We start from the raw sequence: 17,331 nt of genomic DNA, 5'->3' as shown, positions 1-17,331 counted from the left end.
TTTGTGAATTCAGATAGTCAAACTGACAATACTACCATTAATGCTTGCAGCATCAATGTTAAGCAATAACGTGAAATTTCACCAAGGTGGACACAGAGAGAAATAATGCAAAGTTCTGTACTTACTTGGAACATGTCATAGCATACAGAAGAGTAGAAGCCAGGAACACCAAACACCCTATTCCTGCAAGCATCTTTAGAGCAACCACTCTCTAGAACCATCCCCTAAATAGCTCACAGCCAGCTCTGGGAGGCAGCAGTTTAGAGCCAAACCCACCTGCTTTACAACCCACCTGCTCCACCTACCACGGCCCTAATAATGATTTAATTGGGTAATCCTGCTCTGACCAGTTCACAGCTGATCCTACTGCCCCACCCAGCCAACCTGGCACTTGTGTGCTGTGTCTTCTCCACTGCTTGTTGTGCAAGAGGAACAGGCACAGGCTCAGCCACTTCCTTTGCCACACTGATACATGATGGACTTGCTGACCCCTGCAGCTGCTTCAAATCTGAATAAAATTAGACCAGACAGCAAATTCTTCAGTGAACTACAGGGTTACTGAACCAGCAGAGCTGCAAAAGAGCAAAAGGATACCAAAGCCATTTCTATGCACTGACTCCATCCTCCCACAATTGAGATATAACCTATAAATTATGTTAACAGTTAAGCCATGAATTGATGCTGACCTCTTCCTGTACTTTGCTTTTGTCCACCTGCAAAACAGGAATAATAGTTGTCGACTATCTCCATTAGGACAATAAAAAAGGGTTTATTACCATCTGTAGCATAGTGGCACATACATATATACATATATATATATATATATATCAAAGAATACAAGGAAACATAGAAATCTACATAGCATAAAGTCCTTTGAAACCTCCAGATGTCCCTCCTAAAAATTTGAAGACAAAATAGGAAAATACAGTAAGGAAATAACAGAATAAAAGTAGGTGTCATGCAGGAATTTCCAATTTTTTTACTTTTTTTTTAAGTGTGCAGAACAGGTGCAGCAAGTATCATTTCCCTCCTGCTGGTTGGCCCACCTGCTGTCTGCCTGATGGTTCTATCTTCACTACCTTAGTATTTATTTTCAATATGCAAAGTTAAAGATAATAACTTTATTTTTGCATTTTTTAAAATCTCAATTTATTCTAGGTATATGTCTCTCCAAATAACTCTGTGTATCAATGCAACTTTATTGTTCTTTCAGGTAATGGTAAAAAGAAAACACACAACAAAATTCTCTCTGAAGTATTCTGTTGTACAGATATGACTTGCTGCAGAGAGTCCATACAAAAAACATTATGTGCCCCTTCCTCTGTTTTGCTTTTCATGCATTGTGATGCTTCTCAAGCTGCCAGATGTGAAAATGGGTGGTGTCTCATTTGGTGTGAGACATTGCATGGATTCATTGAACAGGTACCCAGTGTAGAAGGGCTGACAACTGCAGCAATAAAAATCTCATGAGAAGCATGCCAGGAATAATAAAATAGTAATAATAACAATAAATTTTAAGGTGTAAGATTTCCTGGTTTTGAGCCTATAAGGATTTCAGAGTCTCAATAAAGTTTTTGGCTGAAAGAAAAAAAACATAAGCACAGGATGCTAGGGCATTTCAAGTAAAACATTGAGTCTCATTAACTCATAATTAGATGAGAATTAGCAACATTATAGCAATTCTTTCTTATCATGCAATTCTCTCTCTCCTTCTTCTCCCTTCTTCTTCCACAAGCTTTATAAAACAACACATACTATTCACACAGATGTTTACAGAACTGGGGAAACTTACACAGAAACTTGCCTTTCTGAAAAAAAAAATCTGTAATTCCCTGGTTTGCTTCAGTGCTGCAGTTCAGCTGATACTCAGCTTCTTGGACACCTTGGTTCATGTCTCCCCCAGCTCACTGGGCTCCTACTCAAAGATTGCTGGGTGAGAAAGGTGCAGAGCAGGCAGCACACTTCCAGGAGGGGATGCAGGTGCCCCAACAGCCTTTCAACAGCCACACTTGCTCTCCTTTCAGCTAATGCTGCTGCTTCGGGGATGCATTCTCATTTGTCTGCTTAGATGACAGACCCTTATGTTGGTTTAATTTATCAGAAAAAAATCTAAATTTAAGGGAACTCATAATCAACACTAAAACCTGGATGACACCTGCAGCTTATGGCCCATTCCCACACAGAACAGCTGCAGGGCAAGGAAGTTTCACTGATGGTGGGGACTGGCAGCTCTCCCATCTCCAGCCCTCCATGCCTTCAGTGCAGGATGTGACTGACATCTGCATTTGTGAAATCCCTGCCACCACACGCTCTCAAGGACAGTGTTTGGACCTTTATTCTGTCCTAGAAATCTATGTAGGTTTTCACAGCAATGCACCAATGGTTTGATATTAAAGCATTCATACCTGATCACGTGAACTTAAGCTTCCCTTCTCTCCTATGGGCTGAAGTGCATCTTAAGCCTTCTCCTTTTTTTGACAAGAAATCTATTGATCTGCAATGAATAATTATTCACTAAAATACAAGAAGTAATTAAATTTGAAGTTTCATGATTCTGAACAGTGATATCCCTACATTTATAACTGGTGTAATTCTTAATTTGAAGCAGTTACTAATTTCATTACTTTTATTTTACATTTTGTTATGTGTTTTTGTTAGTTCAGAAGATACTTCCTTAAGCATCACCTTTTGCTATTTTTAACAATTTCTCAATTCTTTCTTTGACTATCCCAAGTGCCAGTGAAAATTACACCATGCCAAAGAATAATGTAACAGCTACTGTCCAAGCAATAATGTATTTGTTATTGCTCAAGAAAAATAAACACTTTCATAAATGCAGAAGTTGTGAGAATAATTAGCTTTCTTTATTAATATTACGTGAAAAAATAAATTGAGGTCAGACAAAACAAATATTAACTGGCAATGAAAAAACCTTAGGATTTTTGCACTGAGTAAATATCTTTCCTAAAAATTTCTCCCATCTAGAGTAATGTATTAACTTTTCTATATCTATGTACTTTTTATATTTCCATTCCAAATTTTTCAATCTTTACCTGTGGCCACATGCATTTCAGCACACAACAAAACAGCAGTTTTCTTTATTTTACTGTGCTGTTACACAGGGCATAATTTTATTATTTTAAAGAAAACACTTCTATAAAGTCCAATAAATCAATGTTTCTTAAAGATAAAAGTTTGCAGAAACATTATTTGTTCTGTTTTTTTCTCTTAACTGGCTTTCTGTTTAGCATTAATTTTAAATGTAATGTTATTTCAGTCAACCAGTACTTTTAAGCATGCTGAATAGTGTGGAACATTCCTTTATTCTGATGTCATGCAGAAAGCATTTTTCTCAGAAGACATCTTTTGTAGTTGTAACCAAAAGGCAAAAGAAACTGGAGATCTCAAAAGGTGGGGGGAGGCAGGGAGGGGGGGTAAATGGGGGGTAAAGGCTTAAAACTCCTCAATCCTGTCACTTCTAAAACTGTATTAGAACCACACATATTTTTGGCAGTGACATCTTAAAATAGTCCCTTATAAGCCAACACTTCTTTGCCACATTCAAGGTATTATACTCATTTTTACAGGTTTTGACTAAGAATTCCTCGCATTATTGTACTGTATCACAGGGAAGTTCGCTATAGTTTCATGAAAGACGTTTTCATTTCTGACTGGCATCTCCTCAATAGCAGGGGGCCCAGGCATACCGCTCTCTTCCAGGCAAACCTTTCTGCTCTTAAACAGTACAGCATTCATAATTTGCTTTCAGCACTGCAGGGCAGCTACACAGAGAAGTTTCTGCAACTAAATAGGTTACATCACAGAAAAGTCCACTATTTGGCCAAGGTGTAAAACATAAATACACCCCTCGCTCAGTTCTGCACCTTACAAAAATAAAATATTATCTAACCTAAAGACATGCATTTTCACATTCAGCCTGGTATGCTCTCTATTTTAATGTGTTTATTACGTATCATCACTCCCAATTAAGTACATGAAAGGGAAAAATCAACTACAGAAAAAGGAAACTTAAAAAAGGTCTCAACAGGATAAATATGTGTACTGGCAATAATTTTTCTTTCTGCAAATAGTCTGAATTCTCACTGCATGAAACTGTACTTTATGCTGAATGTTACTCTGTCTTTACTTCCTAGGCTGTCTTACAGGCATAAACATAAAGGGAGGGCATAATAAGGTAAAATTGCTGAAAAGCATCATCAGCATAATTCAGGAACAAGAACTTCTCTTACAGGAAGGAAACTTTGGGTGATCCCAAGATAAATAATGAAATTATAATTAAGAAAACTTTGATATCATCATATACTAGTCTACTGGAGCATTCCACCAAGATATATTTAGAAAAGGAAAAGAAAGCATTTTGCAAGTACATTTGAAAGATAGCTATGTTCTCAAAATCACAGAATATGCTGAGTTGGAATGGACCCACAATTACATTGAAGTAATCTCCTGGCTTTGCACTAGACCATCCCAAGGATTACACCATGTGCTGAGAGTGGTGTCTAAACACTTCCTGAACTCTGTCAGACTCGGGGCCATGACTGCTTCCCTGGGGAGTCTATTCCAATGTTCCACCACCTTCTGGATGAAGAACTTTTCTAATATATGATTAGAATGCTAAGCCCAGCCTTAACAAAGACATCATTGTACCAGGGAAAATGGCACGTTATCAGTATAGAGTTACACACTGTAAATGCAGAGATATATGTACTTAGCCTGTTGGAACTGAGAAATTCCAACTATTGTTGCAATCACAAGTAATAAGACACAATGTGCACGAACTTATGTGTACTTCTTAGAAATAAATATGCTTTAGCTTGTGCATGTTATTGGATGTTATTACTGAACTGAGATATAGGTGATATGTGTATATATATATATATATGTAAAGTAAAATAATACACAGCTGAAAAAGATGTTACCACCCATAATAAACACGTGCCTGTTATTTTCCTGAATACCTACCAATACCTACACCAGCTACAATATATTCTGCCAAAAACATACCATGTTTCAGGTAGGAAAACACCGCAAAAGTGTCAAAAATCTGCAACGTTAAAACAGGAGAAGCCTGGTTTCTATTATCTTGTCTTAAGAAGTATCCCTGGAACACATTCTGCCAGAGGTGGGACTTGAGAGAACCTTGACTTTTCATGTGTAAATTGGAGCTGGGATCCCAGTCTTTTCCTTTGGAAAGGGAACCAAGCTCCAAACAGATCAATAATACTATATCAAGGTAAATCAAAGAATCTTTAAGGTTTGTAGGGACCTCCTGAGATCTGTTAGTCCAACCTCCCTGCCAAGGCAGAGTCACCTAGAGCAAGTTACACAGAACCACATCCAGGTGGGATTTGAATGTCTCCAGACAGGGAGACTCCACAACCTCTCTGGGTTGTGCTCTGTTCCAGTGCCCTGCCACCCTCAAAGTAAAGAAGCTCTTCCACATGTTGAGAGGGAATTTCTTGTGTTTTGGTTCATGACCATTGCCCCTCATCCTGTCTGGGCACCACTGAAAAGTCTGGCACCACCCTCCTGGCACCTGCCTCTGAGATATTTATATGTGTTAATGAGATTCCCTCTGCCTTCTCTTCCCCACACTAAACAGGTCCAGCTCCCACAGTTTCTCCTCATGAGAGAGATGCTCCAGACCCCAAATCATCTCTGGCCTCTGCTGGACACTCTCCAGTAGCTCCTTGTCTGTCTTGTACTGAGGAGCCCAAAACACTCCAGATGTGGCCTCACTAAGGCCAAGAGCGAGAGGATCACATCTCTCAGCCCTTTGGCCACACTCTTCCCAATACACTCCAGGATAACAAGACCTAATACTTTAATACACTTCTCCAATGCAGGAATGAGATGTGACTGTTACTACCATTCAAAAGAAAAAATATTTTAAAATATCTTTAAACACAGTATCATGTTATTACAACTGCTGGGAATATTCATAATTGCTTTAATGGGAAAAAGTGTTTTTCTACTTTCAATTTTTCTTTATGAAGTCAGCACAGCTACAGGAGAGTAAATGGCTTATGCATCAGCAGAACTGGTAGGGGAAAATTCCAGCAACCAAGTCCTCAGTGCTGGTGGTCCATACACCAGAAAGAATATAGATAGACTTTTAAATTCCAGATTGAGCTTGTGGCACTGGCAGTCAAGAAAAACACCTCTTTACTTACTCCTTTTTCCCTTTAATTCTACAAAATTAATGAAATTATCAAAGGAAAAACAATCCACTGCTTTATGATTATAGATTTTTTTTAAAGAAAAGTTTTTGCTTTAAGAAACAACATCATGCACTGAATGCACACTGTTAGCCTGTTGTTCATCACAAGTACTGTGCCATGTGCTCACTAAAAAGAGCATTAAAGCATAAAGGGAAAAAAAGTGAGACTGCTTTTGAAGGAAATCATGGTAAAAAACTTCAGAGAAGCAGTCCAAAATCAAGAGTTCTAAATGTGAAAATAATGTAAGATTCTCTGCCACAAGCAGGATCACTGAACAGATGAAGGCTAAACAGGGCAGGATTTCTGCGTGTTTCTCAACCATTGCTTTTGTGTTGCTGTGGAGGAAAAAAACCCAAACAAAATACTGTTTTGTGTTTCAGTCATTTCGTCTTCTTAAAATTATTATTTCCCCTCAAAATTTAAATTAATGTGTAATACAGACCTTTGATACTAGAAGGGACTACGCAGCACCATGAAAGTTAAGCAATAATATGGTGTACCTATATGTTTTTGGAAGATATACCAGACAACATTTTAAGTTGAAACTCAGTAGAATAAACTAGAACTATACACAAAAGATCATAAGTGTCTATGAAAAATACTGCAGAACAGCCTCAATGATCAGTGGAAAGACCATGCTGAAAATGAAGTTTACCTCCTACACCCTCAAAAAAAAGGCATAAATTCCTATGTAATTTTGTTTCACAAGCTCAATAATAGCAGTTCTCCCCAGCCTCCCGACTATGTATCCCCTTAAATGACAGCACTGACACCTGACAGTGCAAGTACTTCTTTATTTTCTTCTACTACTAATCACCCTTAAAGTTTATCATTCTTCATATTTATAACATATCCACCAAAAGCAAAAATTCAGTGTTGTTCATAATACTTTGAAGAGATGCAGCTTCACAAATTATAGGAACCTTGGGGCATTTAAAATTGAATGCATTTTAAAAATTGCTTTAAATTTCAACTATGGACTGTAGCTAGGCCTGCTAGCCTAAAGATAATGCTCTGTATTACCATGCCATAGATCTGGGTTAAATTTCCAGCCTCTATAGCTTCCCAAGCTGGCACAACCTGGGGTGAAACTAGTACCTCTTGTTATCGTGCAAGCACCACTTCAGCCGATTAAGGAGCAGCACTGTTCAGCTCTGAAGAGAATCTCATCCTCCTCACCAAGAAGCTGTGTCTTTGAGCACAGAGAGAGGTTAAAAACAGGGTTGAAATGGAGTATATCCTCAGGGCTCCATCAGGGACATGAAAGACAACCCCACAAAGTATGTTATATGACAACAAAGACATCAAATAATTTTAGTGGAATAGCTGCCTTCTACCTCTACAAGTTTCCCTGGCACTTCCATATGCATACAGTACCTTTTTCCCTTTCCATCACAAGATTTTTGTGTATTGCTCTTACATGCTATGAAACAGATGCTGTATTTCACTCTAGATAGCTAGATTACAATGGTGGATTAAGTTATTCACACATAATGGATCAATTACCAGGATCTTCTGTACTCAGTGAAAAACAGGAACTACTTGTAAGAGGGCATGGCTGGGTTCAAGTTTTGCTACTTAGTCCTCTCACTCCCAGTCCTAAAATGTCACACGATCTTGTGCACTCAGCCCTGGTTACAAGGTCAAAATTTAATTTACATTAAGGAATGAAGGGGTTTGTTTCACTGCTCCCAGGTGCCAGCTAAACATTCAAATTGTTGCTACGATGATAAACAATCTATGTGAGTAAATGTGGTATTTACACAGAGATTCAAAGGCAGTCCAGACACAGGAAAGAATTTCACTTAGTTTTTGCCTGCCTTCTGAAGAGAAACAAAGAAATTCCATATTTGAACTGCTTGTTGTAAAGCAGTAAGGGATCCTTTAGAAAGAAAGGTATCATCACACTACATGGTGTTGTAAAGACAATGTTGCTACACTTAGGCTCACGGTACAAGCTTTTATCTGGTGACTTTAAAGCTTTGTAGTGTGACTACTTGGCTTGAAATCTGATTTTCTCCATTAATGCAGTGATATACAAAAGAAAAATGACTTCCAGATTAAGGTAAGCAGCTGCATAATAATACTGAGAGTAAAACCAGCATCTCTGGTCTTGTGCAAATCAGTATTAGTTTCAGAATGGATATTGACAAATAAATGGCTGGAAGGCTACATACTTGCTGGAATACAGAAAAAGCCAAAAATTCCAGTGCTTAAGTGCCTAAAAATTTGAAAGATATATACTGCTGAAAATTAAATTGAAATACATTTTCTAAATACCTTCTGCAACATAAGTGGCCTGTATCTTCTTTCAAGACAGAGTATCAGTTTATTTCAAATTTAGAGATATTGGCCTTGATTCAAATTCATGGCAGTTATAGAAACCAATGTTCCATGGCTTGATTCAGGTGGCAAGCATTAAATCTTTTTCCTGCTGTCATGCAACAACAACTTTAATACAAATTAGCACTGCCAAACTCAGTTTCCTGAGCTCAGAAGTCCTTGATGCTACTCTCTGAATTTTATTCATACTTTCAAATGGATTGTGCTCTGCTGAAATTGTTGTAGCTGACAAGAAACAAAAAATACAATTTAATGACACTGGATTCAGTATTATAATTCATGACATCGAAGAAAATTTAACATGCGGCTCTTCATTATTTTTTTAACTGAGGTAAAGCTCAATCAAATCCATACAATGTTTGTGGAGGGTTTTAACGTGTAAATTTGGTTTCTATTGGTCCCTTCAGATCATTTGTTTATGCTGAACCTAATCTTGCTAGTCAACAATAACTCATTTTTCAAGATACCAACTCGACTTTTTAAATGTCCTTCTTAGAGTTCAAGAGAAAAGGATCCAAGCCTCTGAAAATATGAAGCAACAAACCAAAATCAACAGTTTTTTCTCAGTTTTCCTTCTCAACGGGAATATACAATTAACTAAACTTGACACTCCAGACAACTCAGAATGAGATCCAGAGGGTAGATCTCAGTCAGAGAAAGCATATTTCCACTTAAGAAAGAACCCTCTGTTTCTCCAATCAGCCACTCCAGACTGATGGGCCCTTAATTGCAGAGTTCCACAAAAAAGAGTGGGAAATGCCAATGAGTACCTAAGCCTCCTCGGTTTCCATGGCCATGCTCAAAAAACCCTGGCAAAAATTTGCATTTCAAGGAACGCCCAGTTCCAATTCCTTGTGACTCCCATAGAAGTAAACCAAAATCCAAAACCACTTCCTAGCAAACTTTCTGCCAAACCAGTCAACTCCCTGTAACTTTGAAATGAACAACTCATTCTGTCTGAATGCAGACTTCAATTTACAGCCAGTCATTCATAAGTCTGTTTTCCCTTTTTATTAATATTTTACCACTAATTTATAATCCAGGAGTATCAAAAGCTAATCAAGCTCTTGGTTTCAGTGTGCTGCCAGTAAAGAGGCATGTAATGGTCAGTCCTGGTCAGAGACTTACAATGTGTGAAGAAAAAAGAAGCAAAACAAACTAAATAACATCCCTTTTCCTTCTCAAAATACTGTAATGATGAGGATAGCCTTGCTTGTTCTATGACTTAACAGGATTTTCATTTAATATCTGACTTTAACCTTTTTTTATTTTTTAATAACTGCAGCCTAGCTATTTTCTAAGTGACTTGCTTTCGGAATTTTTTTCACTTCTTCATATAAAGAAGACAATCACCAGTTTCTCAGCTACCTCTTTATCTGCCTACCTGCAACAACCTTTGCCCAACTGCCTTGCAAGTGTGCATAAAGAAAGAAACACCAAAGACAGCCCAGGGTGACATCACTGAGGCTCTGAAGACATGATATACTTGTGTTCTGGCTGGCCCTTCCTGCTCCCTGTCCTCACAGGGAATGCTGGTGCTCTTCCTAATAACAGAGGAAATTATATTTATGATTCCACTCATAAATGGGTTTAAATGATTCTCCAACATAGGAGCAATTATTAGGACTAGAGTCATTCTGACTTGCTCTTCAAAAACAAAGAGACCAAAAATAGTGATTATCATGTTGAATTAAAAGTGTGCATGCATGTGTATATGTGTGGGGGCTATGAGTCTTTTGGAGCTACAAAACTTTACACCAATCAAAGGATAACGTTTTTAATAACTCATGTTAACAATGATACATGCTTACCAAGGATATGTAGCTATTTTGTCAATAGTCAGTGCTGAGATAAAGAGAATTTTGTGGAAACTCTGCTCCTACATAAAGGTCATATAGTAGAAAATAGACTTCAAAGAGCACCATAGGTGTTTACAAAAATAACAAAAAAAAAAAGGAAAGCAACAGGTTCAAGGCATACTATGCATTGATAAAATCTGCTCTATACCTTACTGCATATCAAGGATTTATCAATTGTCAGGAATATAAATACTCTTGTATTTATGCATTCCCATTTATGAGTCTTAAAAACATGCTGGTTTTAAGACTCATAAATGTGAATGAATAAAACAGACTTCCAGTATCTACTTAAAATTTGGAACTGCAGAAATGGAAGGGTTATCTAGCTGACAGAGAAGGGTCTCTCACTGATTTCATCTGCAGTAGGCCTGAGTGATTAAAAAAAATTCGGATGTTTTAAATGTAAGTGCAAGCTTCCAAGAGAACCTGAACATCTTACTGGCACTGACTTATTTTGGTGACTAATAGCAAGACATTATATAAAACTTTGGCTCTAGTACCTACAGTAAGTGAATGTTTTTGCATCTAAGGCATAAAAACCTATACAGAGAGAAAAGAATAGGAAAAGCAGAAGAGGAAAGTTGGAAGGAATTTTGATGGGATTTCCTAGCTGCACTGCACATACTCAGCTGGATACTCAGCTTGTGTAAATTCACAACATAGCACTGGAGCCAGCAGAGCCACAGTACTCAAGGCAAACTAATAAACTGGCTCTGTGTACTGCTGTCGAGACAAAAATAAGCACAAGCTTTCCCACCACAGAGATTAAAATATAGAAGTGACTCTAATGAATATAATGGTGTTTGGGGAATTCCTGTATCTTTTGTGCAAATCAAAAGAAATGATGAAGGGACAGAGAGAGTAATGGTTGAGCAATAATGCCTCACGTACCCTCACTGCTAAGAGATTCATAATTAAAATCTTCTCTAGCTGTGTGCATAGTGCCCATGGCAATGTGTGCCTTTGCACTTCACAGAAACGGGGAAAAACTTACTGACAGAGGACTGTGGGGCTAAGATACAGCACTGAAAGAGGTATTTAAACCTGTGAAGTATGCTGCACACATGTTGAGAAATTCACAAAAATGAATGGTGATATTATGGGATGGGCCAAACATAAATAACTAGAGATCAGCTGGATGCTCAAGGATTAGAACAATTCAACTTTCTTTATTCATAAAAAAACCCCTTCTCTTTTTAAATAAAACTTTTTAGTGAATGTGAGTTCATAACTTTTCAAAAATTTTTCAAAATCTAACCAAAGTCGCAACATCTGAAAAATTAGTGCAACATACAACCTGGACAGATTATGTTTTGAAAATTCCTACAAAGATATTTTCTAGCCTATCTGATAATTCACTTTTTTTTACAGTTTTTCTTATGCTTATAATGTGAAAAGTATCTTGCTGCCCTAAACTTCTGGAATAACTCTCAGTTTCTGAGAAATAATGAGTCATTTCACAGGCACTATCTAGCAAGCACAGTGACTACTATGATCATTTATCAGACAAAAACAAAGTAAAATATATTAATTTTATTATTCTGTAAGCCTAATTAGAAATATTGACACATTAAAACTGAACTAAGCAGAGTTTTAATAAAAGTTATACTAAGAGAATAATTCAAAATCACTTGAAATCAGTAAGAGTCTTTCCATTAATTGACTTTTGTGAGCTTTGAAACAGGGCTGAATTGCTCAGCAATGATGCTCCAAGGCACATCACAAAATAAAATGCAATTAGGAACATAGAAATATGCAATCATTGTACCCCTATCATGACAGAAGAAAAGCCACCTCGTCAGTAATCTCTGTCAGAGCTTCACAAAGCTATACCTAAGTATACTTAATACTACACCGTTTGTCAGGGATTCTTTCTCCCTTTTTTGGGACACATCAATCTGAAGTATTTAAAGCAATCGCGGCATGGCCTGAACACAACAGGGGAATGTCCTCCATGAGAAATGCCAGGTGCTCCTGCCAGCAGAGCGATTCCCTGACCCCAGGAGCTGGCAGAACAGAACGTCTCCATTGGCTCCGAGCACCACCAGCTTTCTGAGCAGCCATTTAGCAACTTCCCCAGCCACAAGCAGAAATAAACTTGTGCCATGCACTTCAAATAATAGCAAGAAAAGGCTAGATGGGGACACAAAAAATCTAAAATAAAGCCCTCTGCCTGCTTGCTTCTGAATGGTAAGGATAGAACAGATCACCATTACAACACAAACAGAAGAATACAAATTCCCTAAATCAGAAAAATATTTAACATGAATTTATATCCCAATGCTCTTTTTTTCCTCCATTTTGTAGCACTGTATCTGTTTCATATTCTAGTTTTGCCTCTTTTAATTTTAAATAAGTCTTAAATGGATGCTCTGCTCTTTGGATAACTTGATGTTCTGATATACTGTATGTTGGCAATGAGCACTCATTTACTAAATATATGAGTGATTCTGAAATTCTTTAATTGGGTAACATCCCTGTACTATTAAATCTAAAGTAGAAATGCAAGGGTTTGAAAGGCTGGGCCAAAGAGTTATAACAGGAAGAGAATGTGTATCACCATTCTTGCTGCATTAGCATAACAATTAAAAGATCACCAGTCCATTTTGAAAGTTATATCATCTAAAAATACAAGATAATACAGAATTGGTTTTAAAATTAAACCTGAAGTATCTGCATATTTCATCTATTTTTTTAGGCTTTAAGTGTTCACATGTGAAATCCTGACACCCTTCACTACCTACATCTACTGCTTAGTATTGAGTTTTCACACCTTCAAAGAATTTACCCATTTCTTTTAAAAGCATTTCTTTCTGGCAGAAATAAGGAACCCAGTCCAGCTTCTACTGAAAACTGGATGAAGTTCTGTGATGCTGGCATGTTCTTCTGTGAAAATCCAAGTAGCATTTTGTTGCTAGTGGGCAAAAAGTTAAAAAAATAGTAGTGATTGGGAAACCAAAGTCACATTTTTCAAAATAGGCCCTTAAGCACCTACATATCTTTGTGCTTTTCAATGAGATTAACTGTTTCTGTAGATAAAATATATCTGAAAGTGAAATTTAAGATTCTGAACCACTTTGACTGTTTTGAAAATATTACCCTGCAATTTCAAATAATTGTTCAATAAAGAACATTGCTTATTTTCTTGCTTTAAATTAGCCTTTCTCTAAAGCTAGAAATTTTAATATCATTTACTAGGACTTATAGAAAATGTTCACTTAAACACATCTGCAAACCCAAGTTTCAATTTCTTGGGCAACTTCAGCATCTGCTTTGTTTATACTAGCAAGTGAAATTGAAAGCAATACATTATCCAGCCTTAAGGGCTTGCTTCTCTTTCTCCTTTCAATTAATCTTGTCTCCAAGGAGTCCTGCATTAAAATAAAATAAAATAAAATATCAATACTATTCTTTTTTAATTTCTATGTGTTTAATTATAAGCAGCAATTAATCAATTTTTTTCAATTTCACTACTTCTTGGGGGCATCTCACTGATAAAGCTAAAATCAACACCAATGTATTAATCAAATAATCACAAAACTTTGAGGCAAAAAAGTGTTTACCCCATCAAGATTTTAACCTAAAGCTAAGCAAATCCCATCTTCTACTTGAATTATTGGTAGAACTCATTTATTTTTCCTCAAAAACATTTTCAGCATATATATTAAATTTCAGTAGGAGAGGGCCAATTTCTCTTTTCAATTACACTCTGCAACTTCATTAACACCAGTGGAATTGTTTGGATATAAATAATGGCAAAAAATTACTCAGAGTTTACACCTATTTTTCTGGTTCCTTTCTATAAGTAGTCAGATACTAATACTTTCTATTAGAGAAAAGAGAGCTCACGATTAATCCACACTGATATTCCCAGTATGATCCTAAAGCCTGGAAAATGCAAATTTCAATCATTTTGACATTGTTGTTGCTACTAAATCCACTTTAAATGGAAGAACGTTAGATACTGCCTCTCTGTTCAACATTTTAATATCCGTGGATCAAATCAAATCTCTCTGGATAGGCTTGGATTTTGATCTATGTGCAAGATTAGTTAAGAGTCACCCAGATTTTCATTCAAACCCCTGAGTTTCTAAGAATTCTCAGTCTATCTGACAAGTTGGCCTTCCTACTCCAATTATTTTTTGTGACTATATATAAACTCCTCTGACAATGTATTTGACCTCATTTATATAAGAACTATCATTACATTTTTTAGGTACTGTTACAGATAAGAAATTCGACTATTCCAGGAGTTAATTTCAATTTCTAGAATAATTCTTACAATAGTAACCTCTTTTTTGTTGTTGTTTGTTTAATCTATTTAATTATTTCCACTCTCTTAATCAGTTCAGATAACTCAGTTAACTGCAGCAATCTCTTTACATTTGCACAGGCAAAATGTTGTCCATCAACAGACATCCTGAAGTATTTTCTTCTAATCTGTAAACTGATATTTTCCACTGAAAGATTTTAAAAACTTCAGTATATTTCTGCTGCACAGCTAAGTTCTCAAGAAAAAGTGTAGGCTGATTTATATTCATTTACCTAAATAAAATGCATCTGCCAAATTATTTTACATCATGCAGTAGTAAATTCATCACTAGAGCAGTAATGAACACCCTTCCAACAAGAAAAGTGTAAACACTGACATCTCCATCACAGCACATTCTGCCACACAACTTCCCCACTCACAATCACAGCCTCTGAGAGAAGCTTTGTGCTTCCTGCGAAGGAAATTATTTGTGATCAACTTACTACCACTACTACTTTTCTTTGTTAATATCTGGATCTCTTACACAAGAGGTGCCTTTATTTACAGATGTATATTTTGTACATATAAGACATATATACTTATCTGCCTTATTTAGCCTCAACCAGAAAACCTGAATATGTGAAAACATGTGTCTGACTGGCAAGTTACTTGAGAAAGTAAAAACTTCATCGTAAGCACAAAACAATTAACAGAATTTGTTTACATATTTTTGAAAATGTAGAACTTAAGTCTGCTTCATAAATTTCATCACTTTTAATTGCAAAAAGGCAGCCAAGGATTCTTTTTAATAATTTGTTTGTGATCAAGAGTGATCATGGTTTATTTTCATCATTATATTTCTAGCTCAGTTTCACACAAGTGGTAATATTTTATGAAAAGTTAGCTCTACATTATTTTGATTAGTTGTTTTGCTATCTCTATAGACAAATAAATAAATCCATAGCTCAATAAGAACTCAAATAAATACTGTGTCAGCAAAGCAGCTGATTACATTATCTTAAAAAATCTGATGTAGAGAAATGTATATTGACAATCACTTTTTTTTTTTTGTGAACCTGACCATAGAGATAAAACCTCCAAATTCTGTGTTTTTAATGCTGCTGGCCTTATGAAAAAATGACATTTTTCTCTTGATCTGTTGGAATCCATTACTTAACACTAATAAGGAGTTTTCTAAGAAAATATTTAGGTGCTCTCCAGAGGTAAAAACTTTCAAGTTTGATGTAATAACAACCACTGCTAAAAACATCTCTGTCAACATGTGATCTTAAAACAATCTCTTTAAGAGAGGAATACCTCATGTATTATTACAAGACACACTTTTAAATACCTGTTAGCACTTTATTAAGCAGTTTATGTAGTGCTATTTTAATGATGAATCTGTTTCTTGCAAAAAGTTTTCAGCATCTTGATGACTTCCACATCTTTTAAATCTTATAAAGCATCTTCACAGTTCTCTAAATCCATACCAAGATTTTTTTAACTACCTATTCTATTGGGCCTCAGTTTAACAAGCCATCACTAGTACTCAGCTAAGGAAATCAGTTAAAAATAGCTGTCCAGAGCAGATATCTACAGAGGTGAATGATGATTTTAGTTCACTCTGTTGAGAAATAGTTCTACAAATTAAATAAAAGTAGTTTCATGTCGCATACCACAATGACATCTGTTTACCAACAAGGAGCTGGGCCTGTAATGTCCACCTGTAAGAGAGTTCAGGCTTCACCCTTTAATTTAAAAGTCATGGAAAACACAAAAAGCATCAAGTCATAAAAAGCAAGAAAGCATACCAATTTTCTTTTCTTTTTAAAGGTGCTTATTTCAGACTTTGATTATAGTATATTTTACCTTTCAAAGTGAAAGCAAGATGCTTAAAGCACCAGCTGCTGGACAGCAGTGGGTCTTCAAGGCTTGGTCTCCTGTTTGCACTCTGTCCTGCTATCAGGAGTAATGCCTGCTCAGCCTTCCCCACCTTCTTCCACCCCACTGCTTTGATGGAGAAACACACAGCACTTTACAAATCCTTCCTTCTCCTTTTTCTACACATGAGTACTTACTGTGACAAAGCACTGCAAATCTGATCTTGCCTCCTGCCTTCTCCTTCACTAAAAGAGCTTAGAGTATTTGGACAGCAATCCAGTTCACCAAACCATTCAAGGGACATAGGACGTCATCCTTGCCCATGTCCTGGGCTCTTTAAAAAAAAGGGAGAGCCCCATCTTATCACCAAAGGATGGGCAGACAGCCCCTGGAGCTGCAACACAGATGTGCTCTCACTGCACAGCCAGATACACCTTCATCAGGATACCTTGGACATTTTGGCCCATGGGATCAAGAGAAGAAGAAAGAAGTGCCCACAGCACATATAGCCCCAAATAATTCCAAATGGAAGCTAAAGAGAGTTCCAGAAAAATGCTGCCCACACCAACTAACATTCCTTTCTTCCTCCTGCAGATCAAAAGACACTTTCTGCCCTCAATTCAGCCATCAGGTTACAGTGATAATTTTCAGTACTTTTATCTGGTCCTTCTAGCAAAAGCTGTGCAGCTCATTGCAACCATGTAAGACTCCACAGTACTTTTACTTAGAAGGTAACTTTTCACCTGAGAGATTC

The 17,331-nt window shown here is 36.7% G+C and overlaps 1 protein-coding gene across 3 annotated transcripts in view; it reads right to left on the bottom strand.

Annotated features, from left to right (window-relative positions):
- Nucleotides 1-17,331, bottom strand: part of NPAS3 (neuronal PAS domain protein 3) — a 586,683-nt gene that overhangs the window by 550,903 nt on the left and 18,449 nt on the right. Inside the window, exon 1 of one of the 3 annotated variants that reach the window (XM_059475170.1) lies at nucleotides 126-252. The exons of the other annotated variants lie outside the window; for them this stretch is intronic. The gene's annotated coding sequence lies outside the window, so the exon portion shown is untranslated. Of the gene's footprint in view, nucleotides 1-125; nucleotides 253-17,331 lie in introns of those variants that run through there. 3 annotated transcript variants of the gene reach the window in all.

This window comes from Ammospiza nelsoni, chromosome 6, assembly GCF_027579445.1.
Source record: "Ammospiza nelsoni isolate bAmmNel1 chromosome 6, bAmmNel1.pri, whole genome shotgun sequence".
In the NCBI taxonomy this organism is placed as follows: domain Eukaryota; kingdom Metazoa; phylum Chordata; class Aves; order Passeriformes; family Passerellidae; genus Ammospiza; species Ammospiza nelsoni.
Note: the sequence above shows the minus strand (reverse complement) of the source record. Positions and strands in the feature narration are given on the sequence as shown.